The sequence below is a fragment of the Ochotona princeps genome, chromosome 1 (genome assembly GCF_030435755.1).
Source record: "Ochotona princeps isolate mOchPri1 chromosome 1, mOchPri1.hap1, whole genome shotgun sequence".
Lineage (NCBI taxonomy): Eukaryota > Metazoa > Chordata > Mammalia > Lagomorpha > Ochotonidae > Ochotona > Ochotona princeps.
The window spans coordinates 85,700,415-85,711,376 of record NC_080832.1 but is presented as its reverse complement, the minus strand read 5'-3'; the positions used below and the strand labels follow the sequence as shown (position 1 = coordinate 85,711,376).

Here is a 10,962-nt window from a genome sequence, read left to right as displayed (position 1 = left end):
CTTTATGTTTCCCCCTCTTTCTCTCTGTAACTCTTTCGAGAAAAACAAAGAAATGTTTAAAAAATTAATTTCCTTTAATGAGATCCACAATCAAAAGGGCATGATTTATGTATATAGTTTAAATAGCAATAAAAAAGTAAGTATCCTTGAACTTATTACACAGTTTAACAGATTAAACACAACCAAAATCTTTATTTCATTTTCTCCCCATATAGGTGAACACCATCTTGCATTTTGTGAATATCACTCCACACTTTTCCATGCTGTTTTGTTGTTACGGAATGCCCCCAAAGCTGATTAAAGGAATTGCCACAGGACCCCCAAGCCTGAGTCCATGTGAATGAGCAAGATAATCACTGATTCTAAGAAGTTGAAATTTATCGCAAAGGGCTGAATAAGGATCAAGGAAATTAATGACTTCTGGGTTCCTCAGTGGTTGGGATCAAAGATTCTTATACACTGACACTGTAAGAAGTCTGAGTTCAATTCAGGCCCAGGTATACCTGGTTGATGAATAGTGCTTATTGCTCTCCTTTAATTGACCATCAGTGTGTTCTTTAGGGAATCTCAATTATGGCAAAGTGGACTCCAGGCATATCACATTTACTTCTGGCTTGGGGACTGCGTTTTTTTTTTAAAAGAAACCCCTCAAGGTGAGATGTTACCTATAGGAAAACTAACTGGTCCCATGAGAATTGTGATCAGGGACCCTGGGGGGCTAGTATACTACCTGATGTCAAAGAGTCAATTTTAGTAAGTGGTTGATTCACAATGACAAAAACAAGACAAGGAAAAGGTTACATGAGGAAACTTGGGATATGGTGGAAGTTTAGAACCTGATGATTATCTAGCATCCACATAAGAGACATTGTATTGGGGTTCCATTTCAATTCCTTCTATTTTCTGTAATTTCTGAAGAAATATGGATAACAACTGTTCCATTTGTTGCTGTTTTTTTATTTTTTAAACATTTATTTATTTATTTATTTATTTATTTAAAAGTTGGATATACAGAGAGGAGGAGAGACAGAAAGGAAGATATTCCATCTGATGATTCACTCCCCCAAGTGGCCACAAAGAAAGGTGCTGAGCCAATCTGAAGCCAGGAGCCAGGAGCTTCTTCTGGTCCTCCCACATGAGTACAGGGTCCCAAGGCTTTGGACGATCCTCAACTGCTTTCCCAGGCCACAAGCAGGGAGCTGGATGGGAAGCGGGGTCAGTGGAATATGCACTGGTGCCCATATGGGATCTTGCATGTTCAAGGTGAGGACTTTAGCCACTATGTCGCTACTTGTTGCCTTTAAGGAGTGAGGTAGGATGGTGTTAGGATTAGAATAGAAGAAGTGGTAGCATTCCTTTAAGAAAATCCTTATCTCAGGTTGAACTGAGAATTTCTACATCATAATAGAGCTTGGTCCTGTTCATCTCCATATACCTTCATCTTGCAAGTGCTTCATCATTCCACAGCAACAATAAAAGCAGCAGGATTTTAGTATTCCTATACCTACAGTGTAAACAAGTAAGATGAGTAATTTCTGCTACGAGTGACTTCTTTTTTCATGCCATGAGTGCAGCCATCAATTAAGGCTTAGCATGAGGTCATAGAGCATTAATCCATGTGTATATCTTGCAAATCTAGGGAAATACTTACAGAATTGTTGAGGATATATATATAACATACTATTTTGAGACCAGCACCATGGTGTATCATGTTGATACTCCACCTGCAGCACCAGCATTTCATATGGATGCCAGTTAAACTTCTGGCAGCTCCACTTCTGATCCGACTCCCTACTTACGGTCAGGAAGGGCACCAAAGGAGGGTCCAAATCCTGGGGCCTCTGTACCCACATGTCAGACCCAGAAGAAGCTCCTGGGTCCTGGCTTCATACAGGCTCAGCACCAGTTATTGCAGCCATTTGAGGAGTGGACCAGTGGATAGAAGATCTCTCTCACTTTGTCTTCTTTCTCCATAACTCTGCATTTCTAACAACAAAAATCATTTTTAAAATCATTTTTTTACATTCTGTTTCAGTAGGGGAACATGTTTCCTCTGTATAGCCATTAGGACATCCAAACCTATTTGATTTTGGAGAATGACTTTCCTCACTAGGAAAACCTCAGTATTTAACAAAGATGGTCATCTGACACTATCATTTAGCACACATTAAGTATAATCTCTCAGTTCTTCAACATGCCAAATCATGTTTTCTTCCCCTATAGGTGGAACAAAATGGATAACATATTTCTGAGATATATATCTATGAAGTAAATTTGGAAGATTACCAGGCTTCTACTTTTTATTTTTTTAATTTTATTTATTTATTTTTATTGGAGAGGGAGATATACAGAGAGGAGGAGAGAGAAAGATCTTCCAACTCATGATTCACTCCCCAAGTGAGCACACAGCCGGAGCTGTGCCGATCCGAACCCAGGAGGCAGGAGATTACTCTAGGTCTCCCACAGAGGTGCAGGATCCCAAGGTTTTGGGCCATCCTCAATTGCTTTCCCAGGCCACAAGCAGAGAGCCGGATAGGAAGCAGGGTTGCCAGGATTAGAACAGGTGCCCATATGGGACTCCAGCTCTTGCAAGGAAAGGACTTTAGTCACTAGGCTACCACGCTGGGCCCCTATTTGTTGTTTTTCTTGCTAGAGTTCCTTAGGCTCAGGGATTTCCTCTTCTATCCTCCGCCTCTATCCTCCCACCCCCTTTTTGGGTATTTTTAAATTCATCTTCCTCGAATCCAATGGGAGCTCAAAGTGTGTCTTTCTATCTCTACCAAGGGAAACAAGGCCACAAACTGTCTTATCAAGCAACAAAGCGTTCTATCAAGGAAGCATTTTTTTCAGTTATGAAAAATAGGAAGATTCATTTAAACCCAATGATTAGCAGTGGCTGAGCCAAACTGCACAAAAGGACATTGTCATGCTTGCTTTGAGCCAAATTCAAACCTTGTTTCTTTCACCAAAAAGTGCTGGTCAGGCTTTTCAGGCCATCTCTGACATTAAGAAGTACTCAGACAGCTACAGGGCTGCTCCTAAGGGGACCACGGGACAGAGGAGTCCGTGCCATGGGCAAGATGTTCATTTCATATTCACTCTAGTGTCTTCTTCATTGTCAATTTGCTACAGAAAACTCCCACAACTGGTTGGAGGGATTACCCAATACAGCCCCCCAAACTGGGTCCACTTGCCTGGTACATAGCAAGTCATTTCCACTAGCAAAATAGGAGAAGGAAGTATTTATGGTGTGGGGCAGAACAAGAAGTCAGCATTGGATTCTGCAGCTCCTCCAGCATTGGGGTAAAGGTTCTTATCCTTTGGAATTGGAGATAAAAGTGTATGTTCAGTGCATGTGCATGTTCCTGGTGGGCCTCTTGTGCTCATGGTCCCTCTTCAATTAATCATCAACAACACATTCCTTTGAGAATTCTGATGGTGACCTGGTGGTCACCACTCTAATTGGTCAGGTGGTAGTTACTTCTTGCTAAAGGCCTGAGATTCATGAATGGGAAAAAAAAAAAACCAGCCCTCACTTCATTACTTAATGCCAACTTGTTGTCTGTAGGGCACATAAATGACCTCATGGGTCTTGTGCTCAGAGAGAGTTGCACCATTCTCACAAATCAGTGGATTAATTTTAGTAAAAGTTTACTTTGCAATCCTAAGAGAAGGGCAATGAAATTCTAAGCTAAGGCAAGGAAGCTAGGAGGCCATGTGAGACCAGGACTTGAAGTGACTTAGCATCTATATCGAAGCAATGTATAGGGGCTCGGTTTCATTAACACATATATAATTATGCATATTGCTCAGTTTTAGCTATTTTATACTTTTCAAAGTGAAATCTCATACTACTATTCTAAAATAACTTTTTCTCAAACAGCATTATACCTTTGAAATTTATCGTGCTGATAAATCTCTCTCTCCCTCATTCATTTTAAACATAGTACATTCAATATGCAAAATAAATTGCTCCTACTTTTAAACATTTATTTGAAAGGCAGAGAAAGCAAAAGCTCACAACTGCTGAGAGTGGGCCAGACCAAACCTGGAAACCAGGATCTCAATCAAGATTTCCTATACAGTGGCAAGGACAAAAGTAGTGACCCATTACATGCTGCCTCCCAGGGTACTCATGACCAAGAAGCTGATTTAAAATGGATTTGGAAACAAAACCACACACTCTAATATGGAACATGGGCATCCAAGACAGTAGCCTAATTGCTGTGATCATTCAAATTATCTATTCTTAAAATATATTTTTACCTGAGAGGCAGATTTACAGAAAAAGGAGAGAGAGAGAAAAGGAGAGATCTTCCATTTGCTGGTTCACTTCTCAAGTGGCTCCAATGGCCAGAGAGAATCCAAAGCCAGGAGCAAGGAGCTTCTTCTAGGACTTCTATGTGGGTACAGTCCCAAGGCTTTAAACCACCCTCTACTGCTCTCCCAGGCTACAAGCAGGGAGTTGGATGTATGCCAACTTCTGTTGCTTTCCCAGGCCATAGGCAGGGAGATTGGTGGGAACTGAGTGGCCATAAGAGATGCCAGCACTACAGGTAGATGATTAGCCTACTAAGCCACCATGATAGTCCCAAATTACTTACTCTTAATTCATAAAGATAGAATTTGAGATTGTTCCCAGTTTGACTTTTCATTCTTTATATTCAAAGAATGATAGTATAAACACACTTAGACATGCCTTTTGTGCTGATGTGCAGAACTTTCATTAGATTTAACATCTGGGTTGGAATTCCTACATTGCAGATCTGTAAATCTTCAATTTTAGCTGCAATCCCAAATTATTTGCCAAAGACGTTATATAAATTTTCAGTTCTTTTTTTAGGATTTACTTATTTATTTTTATTGGAAAGGCAAATTTATGCAGGAGAACTCTTCTATTTGCTGGTTCACTTCCCAAATGACCACAAAGGCCAAAGCTGAACCCATCAGTAGCCAAGAGCCAGGAGTTTCTTCCATATCTCCCATGTACGTACAGGGTCCCAAAGCTTTGGGCCATCATCCACTGCTTTCCCAGGCCATAATCAGAGAGCTGGATGGAAAGTGGAACAGCTGGGATATGAACCTACACCCTTATAGGATGCTGGCACTTGCAGGCAGAGGATTAGCTAACTGAGCGATTGGATCAGTCCCAAGATTTTATTTCTTACTGCCTGATTTCACTTTTATTTGTATTTATTTAGTTGATTTAGGAATTCCAGTGAAACAAACTGCAGAACTAATCAAATGGAGAGCTATTCCATATTCCTATATAGAAAATCTCAATATTATCAACATTTCAGTTTGATCAAATTGATCTATAGATTCAATGAAATTCCAATTAAAACTTCAGTAAATCATTTTGTGATCTCAAAAATCTCTTTTGGCGGGGGTGGGGGGTGGTAGAACTTTCCTGTACAAACTGGAAAGCCTGCTAGACAAATTTGAAAAGAGCTGAAACACTGCTGATAGCAAAAATCTAATTCTAAAGTTCATAAAGTAACAATAAGTCCAGAATAGCCAATACAATCTAGAATGAGAGTAATAAATTAGGAGGACTATCACCACTCAACATCAAGTCTCAATATAAAGTTACAGTAATCAAAATAGTATGGTATTGGTAAGAGAATAGGTATATATAACAATGACACAAAATAGGAAACTAAGAAACAGGTCTACATGAATATATCTAATTTATCTTTGACAAAAGAGCAAAAGTAATATAGTAAAACAAAGGTAAGTGTTTTCAACAAATGGCACTGGACAGCCTCATTTAAAAAAAAAAAGTGTATCTTTTAAATACACAAAGGCAGCTTTGTGACACAACAGGTCAATGCACAGCTTACCAGCACCCCATATAGAGTGTCAATTCGCTCCACTTACAATTCACTTCCCCACTGCTGTGCCCAGAAAAGAATATTAGTTGGTCCAAGTGCTTGGGCTCCTGCTACCCGTGTGAGAGACCAGGATGGAGTCTGGTTCCTGGGTTCAGTCTGGTCCAGTCTGGGCTGTTCTGGTCATTTGGGCAGTAAACCTGCAGATAAAAGATTTTCTCTCTCTCTGTCTCTCTCTCTCTGCCTTTCAAATAAAAAAAAGAACTTACTAAAAAGCAAATGAATCAAAGAGCTTAATGGATACCCTACAAGAAGAGGTATATAAAAACATACTGCTTTTCATGTTTTATCATGGAAATACAGATTAAGATCCCACAAGCATCTTTCAGACTGTCGATATCAAAAACAGTGGAGGAAATCAGAGAAGGAACTTTGAGTCATCACTTGTGGAAATGCAGATTTGTACAAACACTTTGGGAAAGTTAGTCAATTTATAGAAAATAAAAACTACAAAAATTAGATATAATCTCACTTGATTCATCAATTACATTCCATGATATTTAGCCAAAAGATCTAAAACCTAAAAACCACACAAACATTAGCACCTGGATGTTTACAGTGATTTTAAATTGGGAGATGGGACCATTAAGAAGCTATTAGGCAGGGTAAGGACCCTCCTGAGTGGATTTATGCCCTTATCTTAGAGGTGTATTTATTATTGCATATAACCTATCAGGATCATAACTGGTAACTCATAGACAACAGACTCGAATCAGCATTAGACAATAGCAAAACTATAAAGGCATATAGGGGGAATTAGGAGCAAGCCTAACAACCTCTTAACAGCAGGTCATACACATAGAGCAGGGGGGACCCCAGAGTGGAGCAGGGGGACAGGAGGCTTGTACCCAACCTGAAGACTCCCAGATCCTCACCAAGGACTATCAGTATGAGCACCGAGGACTACATCCCTACTGCTAAGGAGACCACGGGGAAATGGAGTGCCTTCAGAGGCCAAGAATTCTGAGGTCACCCACCCCCATTTGGATATACCACATGGGATGGAAGAAGCCCAAATCCTGCCTTGCAGGATCCAACGTCATCGGAACGACTACCAGGAGCACTGAGCGGTCTGCAGAAAAAAAAGAACAGTAAACTTCCTTCGGGACTAGGGATAGGAGCTTTTTCTGGCCCTTGCCAGAGAAAATTTTGGGTCCCCACCCTCTCTCGTAATGACCATCAGGATCGCTCCAAAAAACCCCTCAAAACAAACAAACAAACAAACAAAACTAGAATAGAGAACAACAAGGAAAGCTTAGAAACAGACAGGAAACGGTCAACTGGGATGCACTTATAACTCACTGGGTGGAACACAAAGATTAGTTACTCCTCAGTGGGGTATTGAAGATTTCTCTGCACACCTCTCCTAAAAATGTTCACCTAAACCACTGACATATGTCCTGTTAGAATTATAGAGTTAGACTATCCAAAAACCAGCCAGGTTCAGTGAAATCAGGCTTCAATGCTATAAACTGCTAAATACTAAAATTAAAATAGACATGAGACAGCTGAATAGAAATCTATTGCCTTTTTAAGAACACGGTTGAATATAAACCAAAATTGAAATGTCTATGAAGAAGCCACAGGTTGTGGCTGAGAACCTGCATTTTCCTAGTAACATATTAATAGGAAAATATAATATACCATGTCAATTAATGCCATAATGTTGTAAATTGTTGTAAATATTATGTTGGGGCTTTTAATTGATTGGGATGATACTCTGCCGGCTCTGCCTTCAGACCAGAGATGGTCTCACCAAGAAACCATTGAACTTACCAGGAAAATAAGATGCTGGACTTTATACTTGGTAAATACCTCCAATGAAAGAATCTCAACTGAATTTGAACTATGGTAATGCAACAAGGTGGAGCAATCCACCATGGGGAGACGGTTTGGGGAGGGGTGGGGGAATCCCACTGCATATAAAAATGTGTCATATAATGCAATGTAATTAATAAAAAAAATTTTAAAAAAAGAAAAACAAGCAATGAACTTTTCATTTGCATTAATTGTTCTAAATCTTTACATATTAAAGATTATATGTGTATATTTTTGTATATATTATATATGTGCATACATATATATGTGTATATGGGGGTTGGGGAGGGGTGGGGGAAATCCCAGTGCCTATAAAACCGTGTCACATAATGCAATGTAATCAATATAAAAAATTCTAATTAAAAAATAAAATTAAATTAAATTTTAAAAAGAAGCTATTAGGCAGGGTAACGACCTTCCTGAGTGGATTTACGCCCTTATCTTAGAGGTGTATTTATTATTGCAGGACTGGGGTCCTCACAAATGGATGAAATTGCCCACACCTCCTCTGCACTTGCTCTGTCTAATCCTCTCTTGCCTTCTACCTTCTGCCACAGGATGATCCTCTCCAAAGGTCAACCCTTCAGTGTGGGGTTTTTCAGCCTCCAGAACATGAAGCAAATTCCTACTTATGGTAAATTAACTACCCTTAGAAATGAAATAGTAACACAAGAAGGACCAAGACAATCATTAAAAAGAAATAAGCTACCCAGGCATACAAGGACACGGAGGAGCCACACAGATATATTACTTGGCAAAAGAAACGAATCTAAAAAAACTACATACTGTGTGATTAAACAATAGGATGTCCTAGAAATGGAAAATTACAGAGACAGCAAAAAGATACATGGTTTCCAGGGCTTGGAGATTGAAAGCATGACCATGTAAAACAAAGAGGAATATTCTATATCATACGATTACAGTACATAAATGTTATTATACGTTTGTCCAAACCCATAGAAAGTAATAGAACAAGAGTGAACGGCCAGTGTAAACTATGAACCCTGGACAATTATTATATGTCAATTTAGGTTCATCAATTGCAACCAATGAACCATGCTGGGGGTTCATGTTACAAATAAACAGAGGTTGTACATATGTTGGGACATGGAGTATATAGAAAATATCTGTACTTTCCTTGCAATTCTGCTATGAATCTAAAGCTTGTCTTAAAAAAGCAAAGTTTTTTTAAAAAAGAATTCTTTTTTTTTTTTTTTTTTTTTTTTTTTTTTTTTTTTTTTTAAAGATTTATTTTATTTTTATTACAAAGTCAGATATACTGAGAGGAGGAGAGACAGAGAAGAAGTGGAGCTGCCGGGATTAGAACCAGCGGCCATATGGGATCCAGGCAAGGACCTTAGCCACTAGGCCACACTGCCAAGCCCTAAAAAAGAATTCTTGCCTTTTCTTCTGAGTCATGCTGCTCTAACATTCCCTCTGCTTAGCCTCTCCTGACTGGCAGCTCTGGGCCTTCTTGCTCCTCTTTCTGCCTCTGCTTAAGTAGCACTTCATTACTACTGGCTGAAGACTATCCTTGCGATGCTATAGGAGAATTCTAAAGGCCACACCATCAAGGTTCATACATGGTATGCTAAAGGGAACAACTAAGGAATTTATAAAATTGGCTCTCACAGAACTTGCTGCATACATTTTTTAAGTTCAAAAGCTATCATCTGTCTTTTGTTTCTACTGCATTCATTTCCCAGGTGGAAGCTTAGAAAATGAAGGGAAAAACTAAACAATAGGCATATGAGCAACACGGAATTTCAGTAACTGTTCTAGAAAAATAGATCAATTTCAAGCAAGTAAGTAACTAGAGGAATCAAATGCAAGCTGAAACAAACAAAAAAAAAAAAAGATTCTTGAAGTTTAACAAGAAATCAGAAGAGAAATGAGGAGAGAACAGGAGATGAAAAGTGAACCTATGGAGCTCAGGGGTTAATACGGGAATAAAATGAAATCATTACAGAGGTTAAATTCTCAATAGGATAAACAGAAGCTTAAAGAAAAAGAAAAACACTGGTAGAAACATAGCGTAGAACAAAGAACGCAGTCTTGAGAAAATAGCATAATATGAAATGGGAAAAGACAAAGATAAAATGGTATAGAAAAGATGGCAAAGATGGACAACATGCAGATAGCCACTATTGTGGACTAAAAGAATACACAAAATGGGAAAATTCAAACATGTAATTGAGTAACATTTTCCTAAAAGGAGGAATTCAAATCTATAGAGATCCAGTTTAGTCAACATCCCCACACCCAAAAATTTTCATGAGGAGTAAAAACAAAACAAAAATGAATTTGGGGTAACTGATTGTAAGAAGATACACAGGTAAGAAATAGGAGCACATGAACAAGGTCTGCCAAACTGAGAAAGAACAGTAGAAAGGTAATTGAAGAGAGTTAGGATCCTGGAGGTGGAATGGCCAGCATAGTGCAGCTGCTAAGAGGTCAGCTGTAGTTAGACTGCCTGGATTAAGATTTCACCTCTTCCCTCTGCTGTCTATTTGACCTAAGCAATTTATTTTACTTGTGCCTCAGATTTCTTAACTATCGAATCAATAGCCACCCACATAGTATTGTAACTGTAAATATCAAATGAGATAATGCATTGAACCTTCTTAGAAAATATTCCCTGCCCCTATTCACCACTACTCAGTATAATGAAATTCAGCAGAATGTAGTAACTCTCTGAAGGTGGGAGAAACAAGAGGTAAGAGACAAAGATGATTCTTAGGTTTCAAGATCAAGCAGTTTTAGGGTACAGAACATTATTTTAAAATATTTTCCAATTAGAATAGCTCTGTTTTGAATATAGTAAGACTGTGGTATCTTTGAGAAGACAGGTAGAAGTATCTCATAGGCACCCAAGCACTGGAAAAAACAGGGCTCAAAGCAGATGAGGTGTCTAAGGTGAATACAGATAATACCTCCTTGTGATATATACAAGAGAAGAAAAAGAGTGAGAATTGCACCTGTGGAACATCTTCACTTTGAGACTGGGCAGAGAACCAAGGCTTGGGACAAAGGACTGGTGAAAAACAGTGAGGCAGAAGAGGAATGCTATGTCAAAGGCACTAGGACACTGGAGACCCTGTGGTCAGAACCATGGATGAATTGGCTACTTTTCCTCAAAAGGAGGTCACTTCTTCCACATTGAAAGAGAAGGCACATTGAAAGGGTGCCATGCATTGCTGTTGGTAAAGTTCAAAAAGCTTGTACCTGGTGCTTCAGTTTCACCTACAAAACA

The 10,962-nt window shown here is 39.0% G+C and overlaps 1 non-coding gene across 1 annotated transcript; it reads right to left on the bottom strand.

Moving 5' to 3' along the window:
* Positions 1-5,400: 5,400 nt before the first annotated feature.
* LOC118758414 (U7 small nuclear RNA) lies at positions 5,401-5,462 on the bottom strand. Its single transcript, XR_004995705.2, has one exon. It is a non-coding gene; the product is annotated as a U7 small nuclear RNA (small nuclear RNA).
* Positions 5,463-10,962: the final 5,500 nt, after the last annotated feature.